The 20,407-nt window shown below is 35.3% G+C and overlaps 1 protein-coding gene across 2 annotated transcripts in view; it reads left to right on the top strand.

Annotated features, from left to right (window-relative positions):
- Nucleotides 1-20,407, top strand: part of LOC101890135 (bromodomain-containing protein DDB_G0270170) — a 218,486-nt gene that overhangs the window by 179,704 nt on the left and 18,375 nt on the right. The gene's annotated exons all lie outside the window — the stretch shown is intronic.

The raw sequence follows: 20,407 nt of genomic DNA, 5'->3' as shown, positions 1-20,407 counted from the left end.
AAGGGTTCAAAATTGTTAATATCCATGAAACTGATAAAACGCGAAATTAACTTTCGATTCCATTCAGACTTGGTGCATCTCAATATTTTCATCAACACGAGATCGGTTTAAAAGGTGGTAGAGGTCGGACCATTCCTTCTGGTACCTCCCCCACAAAGGGTTCAATATTTTGAAAACCCAAAACGATTATAAAATCCGAAATAATCATCCGATTCTCTTCAAATTTCACACATCCCATTATTTCTACTAGCCCAAGATCTGCTGTGAATATGGGATAAATCGTTCCACTCCTTCTGGTACCTCCCCCACAAAGGGTCCAAATTTTGAATAACCAAGAAGCTCATAAAACACGAAATTAACATCCGATTCCATTCAGACTTGGTACATCTCAATATTTCCATCAACACAAGATCTGTTATAAATATGGTAGAGATCGGACCATTCCATCAGGTACCTCCCCACAAAGGGTTCAAATTTTGAATAACCAAAATGAGCATAAAATCCGAAATAAGCATCCGGTTCTCTTCAAATTTCACACATCCAATTATTTTTACTAGTACAAGATCTGCTGTGAAGATGATATATATCGGCACACTACTTCTGGTCCCTCCCCCACAAAGGGTCAAAATAATTTTGAATAACCAAAACGAGCATAAAATCTGAAAAAATGCATCGGGTTCTGTTCAATTTTCACTCATCCCATTATTTCTACCAACACTAGATCTGCTGTGAAGATGGAATACATCGGTCCACTCCTTCTGTTACCTCTCCCACAAAGGGTCAAAATTTTGAATATCCATGAAGCTCATAAAACGCGAAATTAACATCAGATTCTATTCAGACTTGGTACATCTCAATATTTCCATCAACACAAGATCTGTTATAAAGATGGTAGAAATCGGACCATTCCTTCTCGTACCTCCCCCACAAAGGGATCAAGATTTTGAAAAAAAAACAAAACGATTATAAAATCCGAAATAAGTATCCGATTCTCTTCAAATTTCACATATCCCATTATTTCTAGTAACACAAGATCTGCTGAGAAGATGGAAAATATCGGTCCACTTCTTCTGGTACCTCCTCCGCAAAGGGTCAAAATTTTGAATATCCATGAAGCTCATAAAACACGAAATTAACATCAGATTCTATTCAGATTTGGCACATCTCAATATTTTAATCAACACAAGATCTCTTATAAGAAAAGTGGAGGTCAGACCATTCCTTCTGGTACCTGCCCCACTTAGGGTTCAAGATTTTGAAAAACCGATTATAAAATCCAAAATAAGCATCCGATTCTCTTTAAATTTCACACATCCCATTATTTCTACCAACACAATGACTGCTGTGAAGATGGGATATATGGGTCCACTCCTTCTGGTACCTTCCCCACAAAGGGCTCAAAATTTTGAATACCCACGAAGCTCATAAAACGCGAAATAAACACCGGATTCTATTCAGCTTCGGTACATCTCAGTATTTCCATCAATACAAGATCTGTTGTAAAGATGGTAGAAATCGGACCATTTCTTCTGGTACCGCCCCCACAAAGGGTCAAAATTTTGAATATCCATGAGGCTCATAAAACGCTAAATTAACATTGGATTCTATTCAGCCTTGGCACATCTCAATATTTCCATCAATACAAGATCTGTTATAAAAATGGTAGAGATCGGACCATTTCTTCTGGTACCTCCCTCACAAAGGGTTCAAATTTTGAATAACCAAAACGAGCATAAAATCCGAAATAAGCTCCCGGTTCTCTTCAAATTGTACACATCTCATTTTTTCAAGTAACATAAGGTCTGCTGTGAAGATGGGATATATCGGCGCACTCCTTCTGGTACCTCCCCAACAAAGGGTTCAAAATTTGGAATATCCAAAAGCTCATAAAATGCGAAATTAACATCGGATTCTATTCAGCTTCGGTACATCTCAGTATTTCCATCAATACAAGATCTGTTGTAAAGATGGTAGAAATCGGACCATTTCTTCTGGTACCTCCCTCACAAAGGGTCAATGTTTTGAGTAACCAAAACGGGCATAAAATCCGAAAAATGCATTCAGTTTTCTTCATATTTCATACATCCCATTATTTCTACTAGCACAGGATCTGCTGTGAAGATGGGAAATACCGGGGCACTCCTTCTGGTACCTCCCCCACAAAGGGTTCAAATTTTGAATAGCCAAGAAGCTCATAAAACGCGAATTTAAACCGGATTCTATTCAGCCTTGGCATATCTCAATATTTCTATCAGCACAAGATCTGTTATAAAGATGGTAGAGATCGGACCATTTCTTCTGGTACCTCCACCACAAAGTTTTAAATTTTCGAATAACTAAAATTTCCGGAACCTACTCCATAGAGGATCGATACCGGTTGATACTTTTTAATTTGTTTTTAATGACATAATGACATTTCAAATATCCAAATTAAAACTATCTACGAATCGATTGTTAAAATTTTCCTCTGTGGAGAAAGAAATTCTCCTGGTTCCCATGTCAAACTAAAAAGAAGGGAAACATTGTTCCCGACCACACACAATCAATTTTATGTCAACAACATCCCGGATGATTGTTGTGCCTCTAACACCATTATTCGCATTTCCAATTGACCATACCGCCACGGCTGGTTCAATTAATAATGCCATGTAACTCCCATTGCATTTGGAACATAATACCACTAACATGCTAACACTATTTCCTTCTTCAGTGAACTGCACTGCACCGAACAAAGAAATAAATATTCGTTCAATGGCTTTTTTTTGCAGTCGGCGAAGTGGTTACCAAGTCACAAATCTCATTAAAAATACATGGTCAACTTGTAATGGCCACTCACTTGCTCGCTGGCTGGCTGGCTGGCTCAACAGGCACAGACGCCGATATCGCCTTCGCCACCATACCACACCATCATACCATCGTCATTATCATCATCAATACTGTAATAATGTTGTGGATACTAGACCCGGTAGACTTGTTTAATCCTAAACCACTAGCTAGAGTCCATAGACCGTGCATCCATACATACGCCTTTCCTCTCTCTCCCTCTCTCTCTTCATTTTGGTGGTAGCTGCTTTGACATGCAACAATGAATACTGCCTCTAACTAAGTTAGTTAACGGTAAGACCGAAAAAAATCAAAGCAAAAAAAAAAAAAAAAAAAAGAATCGCAAATCAGGTTTATTGCGGTTTTGGCTGCCAGTTGAAGTAATACATCATTGCTGCAACTGGTTGCATGCAACATGTGGCCAACAAAACATCAATGGATGGGGAGTTTTTTTTGAGCCACCTCACAGAGCTTCTTCTAGGGGAAGGGGGGTTGTGAAAATGTTAACTATTGTTCCACTTCTTAGCTGGCTAGTTAACCAACCCCCACCAACGCAGTCGCATCAGACCAACCACCCCGGGGGGCCCAAACAGCAGTAACCCATTCATATTCCGACCATATTTCACAATAACGACACATTTGAACTTTATCGCATCATCATCATCACCATGATCTGCAACCATCATAATGAACATCATTAGTATTCACATCAACACCGCAATTCAATTCAATCCATTGTTGACATATCTCACAACTTGGAAATCCGTGTAGCCAACATGTATGTCAGTGCGTTTTGTGCAACCTGGGCATTCTTAACACCACTGCAAATGGTTTTCTCGGCATTCGGTGCGACCGAAGAAATTGGGTCACTCATCTCTTGGCGGGATGACGATAGCGATTTGTTGTTGAAAAATTTATGTCATGTTCTGTTTTACAAACATCACTAGTCATGCCTTATTCGAATGGCATCCTTATTTGTTTGACAAACAAATCCCCTAGCGGGGATCTTGGAATGTCGTAATAAAATTTTTTAGGTGGAGATAGGATATTATTGGTCAGAATATTCAACTAAAATCTCAAAATCCAGTATTTTTTCAATACTTTTATTTTTTTTAATGGCTATTCGTCTAATGATTAATATATTTTTACCAAAAAAAATCAGGATTGTATGGTCAGAAATGGCAAAGTTTGATCCTAGTTTGATCAAACTACACTCTAGTTTGATCAAACCACCTAATAGTCTCTCCAAACATTTGTCTAGTTTGAACAAACAACTAACCAGTTTGATCACACAGATAAGTTTGATACTAGTTTGATCAAACTACTTTCTAGTTTTATCAAACCACGACTTAGTTTGATCGAAACATTTAACTGCTTCACATAACATCAAAAAAACAACTAACTTGTGTGGTCAAACAGCTAAGTTTGATCCTTGTTCGATCAAACTATATTCTAGTTTGAACAAACTACTTTCTAGTTTGATCAAACCACTTACTAGTCTCACCAAACATCTGTCTGGTTTGAACAAACAACTAACAAGTTTGATCAACAGCTAAGTTTGATCCTAGTTCTATCAAACTACATTCTAGTTGGATCAAACTACTCTCTAGTTTGACCAAACCACTTAATAGTCTCACCAAACATCTGTTTAGTTTGAACAAACAACTAACTGGTTCGATCAAACAGCTAAGCTTGATCCTAGTTTGATCAAACAACAACTAAGTTTGATCGAACCACTTAATAGTTTCACCAAACATCTGTCTGGTTTGAACAAGCAACTAACTAGTTTGATCAAATAGCTAAGTCTGATCCTAGTTGGATCAAACTACATTCTAGTTTGATCAAACCACGACTTAGTTTGATCGAACCATTTAATTGCTTCACCAAACATCTGTCTAGTTTAAAGAAACAACTAACTAGTTTGATCAAACAGCTAAGTTTGATCAAACCACGATCTGGTTGGATCAAACTATTTTCTAGTTTGATCTAACCACTTCATAGTATTACCAAACATTTGTTTAGTTTGAACAAACAACTAACTAGCTTGATCAAACTACTTTCTAGTCTTATCAAACAACTTGCAAGTTTGATAGGACAACATTTCAGTGTCGTTGATAAGCTGTCATACGTCAAACCCCATAAATGACATTATTTTTTTTAAAGAACAAACCCAAGATTTTTTTCAATTTGTCAAAAAATTTTTTTTCAAACAATAGTTAACTGATTAACAAAATTTTATCAAAAGACCTCCATAGTTTGGTCCGACACGACATAGTTTGATCACACTACTCTATAGTTGGATCAAACAATGACCTCAATAGTTTTATCAAACATTTGTTTAGTTTGAACAAACATCCATCTTGTTTGATCATGCAAGTTTCAGGTCATATCGAAACACTCTCTAGAACAGCCAGGAGGTCCTCAAGATCTTCTTAAAATCATGGTGATTTTTTCTCTCACCAGAAGAGCTGAAGGTTTTTTTCTCACTAGAAGAGCTGTAGGTCTTCTTCTCTCTAGAAGAGCTGAAGGTCTTCTTCTCTCTATAAGAGCTGAAGGTCTTCTTCTCTCTAGAAGAGCTAAAGGTCTTCTTCTCTCTAGAAGAGCTAAAGGTCTTCTTCTCTCTAGAAGAGCTGAAGGTCTTCTTCTCTCTAGAAGAGCTGAAGGTCTTCTTCTCTCTAGAAGAGCTGAAGGTCTTCTTCTCTCTAGAAGAGCTCTCTCTCTCTCTCTCTCTGGAAGAGCTGAATGTCGAATGTCTTTTCATAGAACACCCGAAGGTCTTAATTAGAAGCCTCGGCCTTCTAGTAGAAAACTCGAAGGTCTTTTCATACAAAAATTGGAGATCTCGTAGAACACTTGGAGGTCTTCTCGTAGAAGAATCGGAGGTTTTCTCATAAAAAAAACTCGAAGTTCTTCTAATACAAGATTCGAAGATCCTCTTATAGAAGACTCGAAGATCCTTTAATAGAATATTCGAAGGTCTACCAACAGAAGACTTGAAGATCTTCTCATAGAAGCCGCGAAGGTCTTCTCATAGTAAACTTGGAGGTCTTCTCGTCGAAGACTCTCGTAGAACACTTAGAGGTCTTCTCGTAGAATAATCGGAGGTTTTCTCATAGAAAACTCGAAGATCTTCTCATAGAAGCCTCCAAAGGTCTTTTCATAGTAACCTCAAAGGTCTTCTCGTCGATGACTCTCGTAGAACACTTGGCGGTCTTCTCGTAGAATAATCGGAGATTTTCTCTTGGAAGACTCAGATCCTCAGGGCTCTTCATAATATACCTCTTAGGTTCAAATGGGATCGCCCTAAATAACTAATACATATTTCGTCTTCAAGATTTATGGGTTTGAAATTAGGTCCATGGGTCCATAATTGGATACAGCTCACATATAAATGTACCGCCCGATTTTATATATTTTGAAGGGTCTAGTATTCTCTTATAGATTAGCTAAAGGTATGCTCTTCTCATATAGACAAGCTTAGGGTATAATCTTCTTTCATAGAAAAGCTGAAGGTCTGGTCTTCTCTCATAGAAGAACTGAAGGTCTGGAATACTTTCATAGAGCTGTCGGTCTGGACTTCTCTCAAAGAAGAGCTAAGAGCGTTGGTCTTCTCTTATAGAATAACTTAGGGTCTAATCTTTCCTCGCAGAAGAGCTGAGGGTCTGATCTACTTTCATAGAACAGCTGAAGATCTAGTCTTCTCCCGTAGCATATCTGAAGGTCTGGGGTCTCATAGTAGAGATAAGAAGAGCCGAAGGTCTGGTCTTCTCCCATAGAAGAACTGAAGGTCTGGAATACTCTCATAGAGCTGTAGGTCTGGATTTCTCTCAAAGAAAAGCTAAAGGTCTTTGGTCTTCTCTTATAGAATAGCTTAGGGCCTAATCTTCTCTCGCAGAAGAGCTGAGGGTTTGGTCTTCTTTCATAGATGAGCTGAAGATCTAGTCTTCTCTCATAGTATATCTGAATGTCTGGAGTCTCATAGTAGAGATAAGAAGACCTTAAGGTCTGGACTTCTCCCATAGAAAAACTGAAGGTCAGGCATTCTCTCATAGAGCTGTAGGTCTGGATTTCTCTCAAAAAAGAGCTAAGAGCTTTGGTCTTCTCTTATAGAATAGCTTAGGGTCTAATCTTCTCTCGCAGAAGAGCTGAGGGTCTGATCTTCTTTCATAGATGAGCTGAAGATCTAGTCTTCTCTCATAGCATATCTGAAGGTCTGGGGTCTCATAGCAGAGATAAGAAGAGCCGAAAGTCTGGAATACTCTCATAGAGCTGTAGGTCTGGATTTCTCTCAAAGAAAAGCTAAAGGTCTTTGGTTTTCTCTTATAGAATAGCTTAGGGTCTAATCTTCTATCGCAGAAGAGCTGAGTGCCTGATATTCTTTCATAGAACTGCTGAAGATCTAGTCTTCTCTCATAGAGCTGAAGATCTGGACTTTTCTCAAAGAAGAGTTAAATGTTTGGTCTTCTCTTATAGAACAGCTTAGGGTCTAATCTTCCCTCGCAGAAGAGCTGAGGGTCTAGATCTAGTCTTCTCTTATAGCACATCTGAAGGTCTGGGTTCTCATAGTTGAGGTAAAGGCCTCATCTACTATTGATCTCATAGGAGATCTGGAGGTGTCTTCACATAGAAAAAAATAAAAAAAAACGCGGAAACCAGATTTTAGTTCCATAATAGGTCGTTATCCACCCTTAAAAAATTAGCCTTCTGATAGAAGATCAGCTCTTGAACATATCTCTCTTCCCATAGAATATCAGATATCTGCTTAACTTCTCAACTTAGAAGAATAGATATTTTGTTCCAATGGACATTTATATCGATTAACTTTTCTCTCCCCCACCTCCCCCCTCTCTCTCTCTCTCTGTCTCCTTCTCTCTCCCCCACCTCCCCCCTCTCTCTCTGTCTGTCTCTTTCTCTCTAATATTCATGATCACATTTCATTACCTGGTCATGGTGATGGCCTCTATCACACATCCACTATCTAATAATAAGCCAAGAAAACTGGGTAGACCCCAGACACAACTCCCTCTCTTTTTCTCTCCTCCCCTTCGAATTACTTCCATCCCCATCGTATCATTGTGGAGACTTTATTATTGAAAAAGAAAAACAAGTTGCAATTGTCATTTTTTATTGAATTGAAAATGGCACAATTATTTTATAACAACAAAAAAAGCCGACAACCGGCTAAACAGGCAGTTCGACTAGACTCGACGAACGGACGCGGCGACAATTCACTATCAAGTCAGTCACTTAGTCAGCAATGAAATGTGGGTAATATGAAGAAAAAAAAAAATACGCTCACGGCATGTAATGACACCAAAAACAAGTTGAATGGATGGTTGTTGGACCGATGGATGGTTGGCCGGACTTGCATTGCCGACATAGTTGAGGGGTTATGTTTGACCATTACTCGCTGGTGCTGTCATTTATTATTGTCACTATTACTATTATTATTATCAAATCATTGAGGCGGCAGCAGGCAAGAATAATGGAAAATTTATTTTTTAATATTATTAGCTGTGACAATGGTCTTGTGGTGTGGGGAGAGGCCGGCAGACATATGGCCAAATACAGGCATTCAAAACAATTTTTGTAAGGGGACCACCAACCATAAAAAGTTTTGAAAATGCAATGAAACTGCATTTCGCTTGGACTTTGCATAACAAAAGGGGGAAAATGCTGTAATCAAAGGAGATTATGTAATTATACCCTACACCACAAGGTGGTCAGGGTATTATGTCTTTGTGCATTTGTTTGTAACAGGCAAAAGGAAACGAGATAGACCCATAGTTCCTTTTGATGATCTGCATAGAATCACATTCTGAGTCGATTTATGCATGTCCGTCCGTCCGTCCGTCTGTCCATATATTTTTGTAAACAAAGTACAGTTCGCATTTTTTGCCCGATCCAGATGAAATTTTGCACAAATCATTTGTTTGGCCCAAGGACGAACCCTATTGAAATTGGAGATAATCGGTCAAAATTTAGATATAGCTCCCATATATATCTTCGTCCGATTTGCCTTTTATTGTGCACCAAACGTGTAATATCATTTCGAATAGTATGGAATTTAGCACATACAATCAGATCAGGCCTGAAAATAAGTATGCGAAATTTGATCGAAATCGGTTTAGATATAGCTATAGCTCCCATATATATAGTTCATCCGATTTGTTATTTTTGTCCTCCGCAGCTGTAATATGCACTCTGTAACAACAATATTTGGGGAAATATATCAAATACAGCTCAGAAATACCTTTGCTAAATTTCATCGAGATCGGTTCAGACTTGAATATTGCTCCCATATATAACTTCGTCCGATTTAGCTTTTATTGTTCACCAAATGTGTAATATTTGCCAAAATGGGATGAAATTTGGTACTTACGACCGAATTGAGTCTAGAAGCCAGTATGTCAAATTTGGTGAAGTTCGGTTCAGATATAGCTATAGCTCCCATATATATTGTTCATCCGATTTGTTATTTTTGTCCTCCGCAGCCGTAATATGCACTCTGTAAGAACAATATTTGGGGAAATATATCAAATACAGCTCAGAAATACCTCTGCTAAATTTTATCGAGATCGGTTCAGATTTGAATATTGCTCCCATATATAACTTCGTCCGATTTGCCTTTCATTTGGCACTAATCCTGCAAAATTAGTCCAAATGGGATGGAATTTGGCACTTATGATCAAATTGATTCTAGAAATAAGTATGTCAAATTTGATCGAAATCGGTTCAGATATAGCTATAGCTCCCATATGTATAATTCATGGCACATACGACCGAATTGAGTATAGAAGCTAGTGTGACAAATTTGGTGAAGATCGGTTCAGATATAGCTATAGCTCCCATATATATATAGTTCATCCGATTTGTTATTTTTGTCCTCCGCAGCCGTAATATGCACTCTGTAACAACAATATTTGGGGAAATATATCAAATACAGCTCAGAAATACCTTTGCTAAATTTTATCGAGATCGGTTCAGATTTGAATATTGCTCCCATATATAACTTCGTCCGATTTAGCTTTTATTGTGCACCAAACGTCTAATATTCGTTCAAATTGGATGGAATTTGGCACTTCCGATCGAATTGAGTCTAGAAGCTAGTGTGACAAATTTGGTGAAGATCGGTCCAGATATAGCTATAGCTCCCATATATAATGTTCACCCGATTTGTTGAACTTGCCCCGCATAGCCGTAATTTGGACTCCGTAGTCACGATATTCGGGGAAATATATCAAATAAAGCTCAGAAATATCTTTGCCAAACTTTATCGAGATCGGTTCAGATTTGAATATTGCTTGCTCCCATATATATCTTTATCCGATTTCAAATTAATTGTGCACCAAATGGGCAATACAAGTCCGAATTTAAAAGATACAAATGCTTCGTCATTTTTAGTCCTTTGAACTTTAAATTATAATTATAATCATAGCGTGTTTGATTGAATTCTCCCATAAAAACTTTTAATTGTTATGCGGAGCTCTAGTAAATTTCGCATAGTGGTGTAGGGTATCATAAAATCGGCCCCGCCCGACTTTAAGACTTTCTTTACTGGTTTTTTAAATTATTGTTATTATTTTATTTTTAATGTGAATCCGGAATCCAAATTATCCAATTAGAATGGTGGGGATATTAATTTTCAGGCAATTTCCCGTTTTTATTGTTTCATAAAAATAAACATTTTTATTTCCAAGGAGGCTGTGGAGTAATGAACTTCGAACTATTAAAAAATTGTAGTTTTATTTTCATTGGCCTCACCACCCAACCCCTCCCCACCCAACCCCTCCCCACCCTTCCATCTTTCTCCTCACGTGCTAGCACACATTTTATGTGGGTGTCATAAAAATGTCATGCTGTTCTAGGGATGTAGGTAAAGATTGCCTGCATTTGTTCTTCGTCCATGATTTGAAGATATATGTGCAATGTGTCGTGTTTAATTTATTTTTTTTTGGAATCTCAATTTCTTTTTTTATTTATGTCTGTGTTTTTTTTTCAGTTCTTCTGAAGATAAGTGTTTTTTCCTGACAAAGGGTAGGGGTGGCAGGAAGTAGGGAAATGTTATAAAATCACAAATAATTTGTAGCATGTCGAAATTTAATCGGAAAAGTATTAAATGAAAGATATAGATGAAAGATATAGAGATCTGGAAAAAAAAAGACATCACACCCAATTGAGATGAACAAACTGCCTTGTGATTGAGAAAAAAAATAAAAGGAAAATATTTAAGAAAATATGATTTCTGGTGGGAGGAAAGGGTTTCAAGATAAAAAATTGCCTCCTCATATTTTTCACTCCAAAACCAAAAAAAAAAAAAATTCTAATTAAATGTGCAGTGGATGCCATAAAAAGGGAAAAACGTCCATCAAACCAGATTGAAGTATGATCATACCAATTTAGAGTTCGATCGAACCAGTAAGAAGTTTTGTGGGACTAGGAAGTTTGATAGTAACATTTTTTTTTTTTTTTTGAGAATGCTTAGGAGATTTACGAACAAAGACTTTAGGACTAAGGGCTTCAAGGAGAAGGACTACAGGTCCTCATAAGAAACTTCCACTGATGTACTACCGAAATTCATACACAAATCATAAAAAAAAAACAATTCAATACAGCAGTACCAAGTTCGATCAAACCGTTTACAAGTTTGATACAGCCTAAAAGAAGTTTGAATAAACTTAAACCTAGTTTGCATGCCTTTTTATGGAACAGCAGTCTTAACGGAGAAACTTCAAAAATAGCTCTCATTGAGGAGCCCGAGGTAAAGAACTGGAAATTTTTCCTGAGAACTCAAGATCTTCCCTGAGTAAAGCTGAGGGTCTTCTCTGAGGAGAACTAAAGATTTTCCCTAGAAGAGTTGAGAATCTTCTCTTTAGAGAGCAAAGAGACTTCTCAAAAAAAAAAAAAAAAAAAAAAAAAAAAACAAAACAAAAAATAACCGGAATATCTGTAGGCCTGACACGGATATACTGAAATAGTCGAAGTTCTTCTTAAAGAAGTCTCCGAGTTATTATCCTAAAGAACCGACAGTGTTCTCCTAGAAGGTGTTTTTAGAAACCTGTAGATTATCTCCTATAAGAGCTGTAGGTGTTCTCCTAGAAGATCTCTTGGTATTTTCCTAGCAAAGCCCTATGTCTTTTCTCAGAAGGTTACATGTTTCATACTACCTGGAAGAAGTTTGAACAAACTTAAATCTAGTTTGCAGAGAATCTCCAGAAAAAAAGCTTTCATGGAGAGGACAGAAGAGAAGAACTCAAGGTGTTCCCTGAGTAAAACTGAGGATCTTGTCTGAGGTGAACTAAAGCCTTTCCCTAAAAGAATTGAGGGTCTTCTCTTTGGAGAGCTAAAGGACTTCTCAAAAAAAAAAAAAAAAAAAAAAAAAAAATGGAAGACCTGCCATCCAGACTCGGATGGCTTCTCAAGGAATAGTCGAAGTTCTTTTTATTATCCTAAAAGGGCCGAAGGTTTTCTCCTAGAAAAGCAGGAAGATCTGAAGATTATCTTCTAGAGAGCTGTAGGTTATCCTTGAAAATTTCTAGGTATTTTCCTAGAAAAGCCACAGAACAGCTAAAGGTCTTATTTTAGAAGAGCCAAAGGTTTTTTTCAGGAGAGCCAAAGGTCTTCTCCCAGAAGAACTGAAGGTCTCTCTCATAAAAGACTCGGAGGTTTTTTTATGGACGAGTCCGGAGGTCTTCTCATAGATGACTCGGAGGTCGTCTCATAGAAGAATAGGAGGTGTTCTCAAAGAAGACTTGGAGGTCTTCTCAAAGAAGACTCGGAGGTCTTCTCAAAGAAGACCTTCTCATAGTAGAGCTGAGACCTTCTTATGGAAAATTCGGAGGTCTTCTCAAGGAAGACTCGGATATTTTCTCATAGAGTCGTCTTTTCATGAAAGCCTCGGAGGTCTTCTCATTGAAGAATCGGATGTCTTATCATAGAAGACTGGCAGATCTTCTCATGGAAGACTTGGCAGCAGACTTGCAGACTTGGAGATCTTCTCATGGAAGACTCGAAGGTCTTTTAAAGGAACACTCATAGGTCTTCTTAAAGAAGATTTGGAGGTCTTTTCATAAAAGACTCGGTGGTCTTCTCATAGAAGACTCGGAGGTGTTCTCATAGAAGAATTGGAGGTCTTCTCGGTGGTCTTCTCATAGAAGACTTGGAGGTCTTCCCATAGAAGAACTCGGGGGTTTGAAGAGCTCGAAGGTTTTCTCATAGGGCTGAAGTGAATCCTGAGGTCTTCTAGAAAAGCTGACTTCCAGGTCTTCTAAGGGACGACATTGTGGTATTTTCAAGAAATAAGTGATACAATCGGAATACCTGAGGGAGGTTCGAAGTTCTTCCGAGAGAAGATGTGACGTTTTTCTCATAGAAAGGCCAGAAAGTCAACTCGAAAAAGAGATTTTGTCGAGAAAAAACTCTAATAAAATTGAATTCCTAGTTCTGAAAAGCTTTAGTCGAAGTTCGAAGTCGAAGCTGAATTGCATTTTTATTTTTAGCTTTTCCATCCCTTAATTCATTTTCCACATTCATATCCCAAATCTGTTGATGATGATCCCCCCACTCTCCCATTTATGTCTCTGCGAGTCATTAAACAAAACACCACCACATTATTAATTGCAATCGAGTGTTCGACATGTCATTGTGGAATGAGACGAAGAATAGGAAAAAACGACAAGAAAATAAAATCCCAAGAACAACAAAAACAACAACAAATCACGAGAGTCTCCAGCAACATCCCTTTAATGAGATACTTGAAATACTTGTGAAATTTACGACGGAGGTGCTGGTAAATATAAAACAGACAAAATGCTTCCTTTACGGAAATAATGCGAAAGGTAAACGACAAACAAAGAGGGACGGAAGGGCTTGTGTTTTATTCAAATAAACGTAAGAAAATCGAAAACAGAAAATGTATTTTTAGGGTGGTGGTGATGCAACTAAAAATACACCCAAAAAAGTCAGCCAACATTTAACAAGAGTTTTCCAAAAGTTTGTTTTTTCGGCTTGCGACTGGAAGGGAAAATGCAGTCCAACTGAACATTTTCAATAGGTTGGGTGGGTGTGTGTGTGTTTATATGCATTTGGACTTAATGGTCGGAAATGTCTGGCACAATAAATATCTATAGACGTGGCAAGGAAAAGCCATATGGCACCCGATACAAACATGGATTTATCACCATGTCTTCACGTTTGTCAGTCAGTCAGCCAAACAGCCTGTCACTCAGTTACAATTTATTCAATCAATGCGATCTCAGGGCAAGATATCGAATGATTATTTTGGTGTGTCTGTGTATTGGTGTTGGAGGAATTCAACATCACAAAACACAATACTGTGTCGTGCATTATGCCATAAAATAAGAATGATAAGAAAGTGGACGTTCGGTGGAGAAGAGGGGCGCTGTTTGTGATAATTCCTATTCGTAGGATAAAGCTGGTGAATAGAGAATTCTATAGTATTTTCTTTAGATAATTTTGCTGACTTAGTTTTTTTATACCCTACACCACAAGGTGGTCAGGGTATTATGTCTTTGTGCATTTGTTTGTAACAGGCAAAAGGAAACGAGATAGACCCATAGTTCTTTTTGATGATCTGCATAGAATCACATTCTCAGTCGATTTATGCATGTCCGTCCGTCCGTACGTCTGTCCTTGTATTTTTGTAAACAAAGTACAGTTCGCATTTATTACCCGATTCAGATGAACTTTTGCAAAAATCATTTGTTTGGCCCAAGGACGAACCCTATTGAAATTGGAGATAATCGGTCAAAATTTAGATATAGCTCCCATATATATCTTCGTCCGATTTGTCTTTTATTGTGCACCAAACGTGTAATATCTGTCCGAATAGTATGGAATTTTGCACGTACGATCAGATTGAATCTGAGAATAAGTATGCCAAATTTGATCGAAATCGGTTCAGATATAGCTATAGCTCCTATATATATTGTTCATCCGATTTGTTATTTTTGTCCTCCGCAGCCGTAATATGCACTCTGTATAAACAATATTTGAGGAAATATATCAAATACAGCTCAGAAATACATTTGCTAAATTTTATCGTGATCGGTTCAGATTTGGATATAGCTCCCATATATAACTTCGTCCGATTTACCTTTTATTGTGCACCAAACGTCTAATTTTGTCCAAATGGGATGGAATTTGGCACTTACGACCGAATTGAGTCTAGAAGCCAGTATGTCAAATTTGGCGAAGTTCGGTTCAGATATAGCTATAGCTCCCATATATATTGTACATCCGATTTGTTATTTTTGTCCTCCGCAGCCGTAATATGCACTCCGTAACAACGATATTTAGGGAAATATATCAAATACAGCTCAGAAATATCATTGCCAAATTTTATCGAGATCGGTTCCGCTTTGGATATAGCTCCCATATATATCTTTATCCGATTTCAAATTAATTGTGCGCCAAATGGGCAATACAAGTCCGAATTTAAAAGATACAAATGCTTCGGCATATTTAGTCCTTTGAACTTTAAATTATACTTATAATCATAGGGTGTATGATTGAATTCTCCCGTAAAAACTTTTAATTGTTATACGGACCTCTACTAAATTAGCAAAGTGGTGTAGGGTATCATAAAGTCGGCCCCGCCCGACTTTAAGACTTTCCTTACTGTTTTTTTTTTTTTGTTTTTTCTTATTCTCGGTTTATGATTATGGTATGAGCAGATTACACCTTAAGCTAGAGTCTTCATGGCTTGTAATGAACATATGGAGGTCGGTCACTAAGTGTGGGAAATTTCTATATCCTGGATTTTAGAGGACTTTTTTTGGAAATTAAGAACCTAAAGAGGGGATTATTACCAATTAGGCTCAAAGTCCTAAAATATGAAAAGCTAATATGAGGGTTGGTTATTAAGTGTGGGAAATTAATATGCTATAGGTTATAGGGAAGATTTTTGCTGAATAAGAATAGGAAAATTGAAAATTTCGGGAAAGAGAGGCAAAAAAAGGCGTTAAATTCAACCGGGCCGAAATTTTCATAACCTCTATTTTTGGGAATATTAAAATATATAAAAATAAAAATATGTACAAATAATTTTTGTGAAATTTCTAATAATTTTAATTATTTATATGATCTAAACAGGTTTCTAAAATCCCCAAAATTGAGAATTTTGAGGGGTACCATATCATGGAACTATATCGTAACAATGTTCTAAAACAATTGAGAAGCCTGAGTAGCCTACAGTAAATAAATGTGAGGCAAAATTAAAATTTTCTCGAGTTGTAGTCTGGAGGTTCATCAAAAGAAATTCTTAAGAACTCCACGAGGTTTGGGATGCAATTTTTGTTTTTAAAACCTTTCATGATTTCCGTCAAAAAAACCAGTTAACAAAATTTCTTAAAATTTTCAAGATTTTTATCCAGGAGCCCTTGAAAAAATTCTTTACATTTTTTTTCTAAACATGAAAGTTCTTTAAATTTTTAGGATTTTAGTCAGAAAGTCCTTGAAAAAAGTTTTTCTGAATTTATTTTCGATTTTTATCTAGGATATCCTTGATTTTCTTAAAATGTTTCCAATTTTTGGCCAAAAGGTAAAATGGCCCTAAAATTGTTTGAAATTTTTTAATTTCAATAGTTTTTCTCAAAAGAGTCCTTAAAACAAATCCTTAATACTCGAGTTGTAGTCTGGAGGTCCACCAAAAGAATTTTTTAAAAAGACCGCAAGGTTTGGCTGCTCCTAAAAAACATAAACATTTCATGATTTCTATCCAAAATCCGTCAACAAAATTTCTTAAAATTTTTTTTGAAACAATAAAGTCCTTACAAGACTTTTTCAAGACTTTGGTCAGGAAGTCCTTGAAAATAGTTTCTTTGAATTTGTTTTTGACGTTTAACAAGGATTTTCTCCCTTAAGCTTCGTTTTAATTCCAAGAGAATTATCTAAAAAGTCCGTGAAATTTTTTTTTTTAAATTTCTAGAGTAGTAGTCTGGAGGTCTATCAAAGGAATTTCCTAAAAAGTCCACAAGTTTTATCTTCTCCAAAAAAAATTTTAAATATTTCATGATTTTTTCGCCAAGAAATCTGAAAACAAAATTGCTTTAAAATTTCTCGAATTTTATCCACGAGAACATTGAAAAATTCTTTAAATTTTTTTAAATATTTAAATTTTTAGGATAATAATCGGAAAGTCATTGAAAAAAATTGTTTGGATTTATTTTCGGGTTTTACCTAGGATTTCCCCGATTTTCTTAAAATGTTTTCAATTTTTAAAAATTAAACTTTTTATCTAGGAGCACCACATAATAATATTCCTTAAAAATTCATGATTTTTGCTCGGCAGGTCTATGAAATACATAATTAATAAGATTTCATTAAAGTTTCATATTTATTCCGGTGATTCATGAAAAATCAGAATTTCGGGTCAGAGGTTTCTTAATAAAATTAAAATTCACATCAGGTCATGAGGTCATTACAAAAAAAAAAAAGAAAACAATCTTTCAAATTGAAAAAATCTTTATTCGGAGGTCTTTGAAATCATTTTGTCCAGGATGTTCTTCATTTTCTTCACCAAAAAAAAACTTTAAAAAATTTGTTAAAAATTTCTTGAGTAGAAGTCTGGAGGTCTATCAAAGGAATTTCCTAAAAAGTCCACAAGTTTTAGCTTCTCCAAAAAAATTCCTAAACATTTCATGATTTTTTTGCCAAAAAATCTGAAAACAATATTTATTTAAAATTTCTCGAATTTTATCCACGAGAAAATTCTTTAAATTTTTTTAAATATTTAAATTTTTAGGACTTTCAAGTCCTTGAAAAAAATTTGTTTGAATTTATTTTTGGCTTTTACCTAGGATTTCCCCGATTTTCTTAAAATGTTTCCAATTTTTAAAAATTAAACTTTTTATCTAGGAGCACCACATAATAATATTCTTTAAAAATTTCACGATTTTTGCTCGGCAGGTCTATGAAATACATAATTAATAAGATTTCATTAAAGTTTCATATTTATTCCGGTGATTCATGAAAAATCAGAATATCGGGTCAGAGGTTTCTTAATAAAATTAAAATTCACATCAGGTCATGAGGTTATTACAAAAAAATCTGTCAAATTGAAAAAAATCTTTTCAAGAGGTGCTTGAAAACATTTTGTCCAGGATATTCTTCATTTTCTTCAAAAATTCGATATTTTTGGTCAGAAGTTCCTTGAAAAAAAATAATTTTAAAATTTTTGTCCAGGAGGACTACGTAAAAATAATCCCTAAAATAAAAGTATATATTGATTCGGGAGGTATTTGAAAAAAAAATCTTTATTAATTTAACAATTTTAGTTTGAGAGGTCCTTGAACTTAATTTCCCAATTTTTGGTCAGGTGGTCCTTGAATAAATCTTCTCTATAAATCAGGATTTCGGGCCAGGAGTTCCTTAAAAATAACACATTTTTTCTTAAAGTTTCATAACTTTTTTGTCTTTAAAATTTGTTTTTCTTTAACATTTCAAATTATTGATTTGGCGGTGAATTTTTGTTAATATAAAAATATTGACAAGGAGATCGGTGAATTTTTTTCAAAATTTCACAATTTTTTTTAAATAAACATTTATTGAGTTGTTTGAGAAAAAATATTTTGAATTCAAAATCTAAAATATTAATTGAATATTTTTGATAATTATTCTTGGAATTTTTCTTTTGAGTTTTTTGAGAAAAAATATTTTCAATTCTAAATCTAAAATATTAATTGAATATTTTTTATAATTATTCTTGGAATGTTTCTTTTTTACAGCCTTTTTTGTTTCAACCATCAAAAAAATCCTCTACGTTTCTCGTGGTCCTGGAAAAATTATAAGTTTTAAAAAATTATCATTTCTGGTGGTCCTAAAACTCTATTTTTAATTATTCACACCAAGAATGATCCATGGAAAAATATATTTTTTTAAGCAATGTTTAAAATGGCCCGTGAAAAAATATGTTTTTGATATCCTTTCTTATTCCTTATATTTTTAAACTATTTTTGAAAAATTATTTTTATAAAAATCCACGCTTAAAATATGTTATTCAAAAAATCTACGTTTCTACAGGAGATGAAGATATTTTATTAATTTTAATTTTCTACAACTTCAATTTAGAATATACCCACAATTATCTCACCCACCCTCGTTGAGTAATCTATTTTCCAAATTTTCCTCGAGATATTTCATATTTGCCTGCTATGTAGCTTCTCTATGCATTTGTTGTCAAATAATATCGTCTTTGGATATATCTCACAGAAAGGTTGTCCCATTTCATTTCTATGAACTATTTATCTTTTAGTTCAGGCATTTGCTTTGGCGGGCTAGCTGGCCTAGCTAGTTTGCCAGCTCATCGGTTGTTTGCCTCCCATTCCCATCTGGTTGTTCCATATAGAATTTTCTTCTGTGTTTTTGCTTCTTTATTTTTCATATCTTTTTTTTCCTATTTTTTCTGGGGTGCATGTACTCTCTGTTGATTTTTAGCAGCAACAACAAAAACCCAAAATTTCTTGTTGTTGTTGTTGCAATATTTACACTATAATCTGGCTCATGTTGTGACCGCTTTTCGTTGCTCTTTATTTCTATGGGCCATAGAAATGCATGGCGAGCAAAGCCTGGGTGCCAGAAGGTATGGTCATACTCGTATGACAGGCATACATATGTGTGTACATGCATACATATGTATTTTGTATGTGTTGGTGTTAATATATATACACTTAATAGAGTAGTTTTTATTATTATTTTTTCAGTTGAGATTAGTTTAAGAACCAATAATGTTTGCCTGCCTGCCTCAGCAGGCTCGCTGGCTGGCTGGCTGACCTGCCAGTCTGCCAAATTCAATATTTACCAAAGTGTTGTTTCTTTTTCCTGTTCTTCTTCGCTTGCTCTTCGTCATTTCGAAAATTCAATACCCTTGAAAATTCTTGTACCCTGCCTTTTTTGAATTTCATGGTTATTATAATTTTCAACACCCTACGTGATAGCAACAGTAGGGAAGGGAGCGCCAGCGCCAAGAGATAGAGCATGAACAAGCATGATCATGGAATATTGAAGGAATGAGGATGTGTAAAATTTCAAGCAATTGGAAATATCTCTTGGTTTTTTTTTTCCGAAAATTCAATATTTTTTGGAAATATTTTAAAAAGTAGCTCCGCCGAAGTACTTTTTTTTTCAAACAAATAAAAATATATTAAAAAATTTTAAAATTTATTACAGCCAAATTGAAAATTTGCATTTTTTTTAAATGAAAATGTCCTTATAGAAACGTTTCACTTAGCAAAAATTTTCCAATTTTAGTTCGTTGAATTAATTTTTTTTCTTAAAAAATATTTTTTATTTTTAGAAATTATATTTTTTCTTCAAAACATTTTTTAACATTTTTTAGTTTTGTCAAAAATATCTTTCTTTAGAAATTTTCGTTTCGAAGTTTATTTTTTTTTTAATTAATTTAAAAAAACCAAATATTATTAATTCAGGAAATGTTTAAAATCAAATTTTCAACATTCTGAAAAAAAATTTTTTTTTTCGAAAAAAAATTCAAAATGTTAAAATATATGTCTTTCTTTAGAAAATCTTCAAAAAATAACCCCATTTGAATTAAAGTCTCTTCTAT

Source organism: Musca domestica, unplaced genomic scaffold, assembly GCF_030504385.1.
Source record: "Musca domestica strain aabys unplaced genomic scaffold, Musca_domestica.polishedcontigs.V.1.1 37, whole genome shotgun sequence".
Lineage (NCBI taxonomy): Eukaryota > Metazoa > Arthropoda > Insecta > Diptera > Muscidae > Musca > Musca domestica.
Note: the sequence above shows the minus strand (reverse complement) of the source record. Positions and strands in the feature narration are given on the sequence as shown.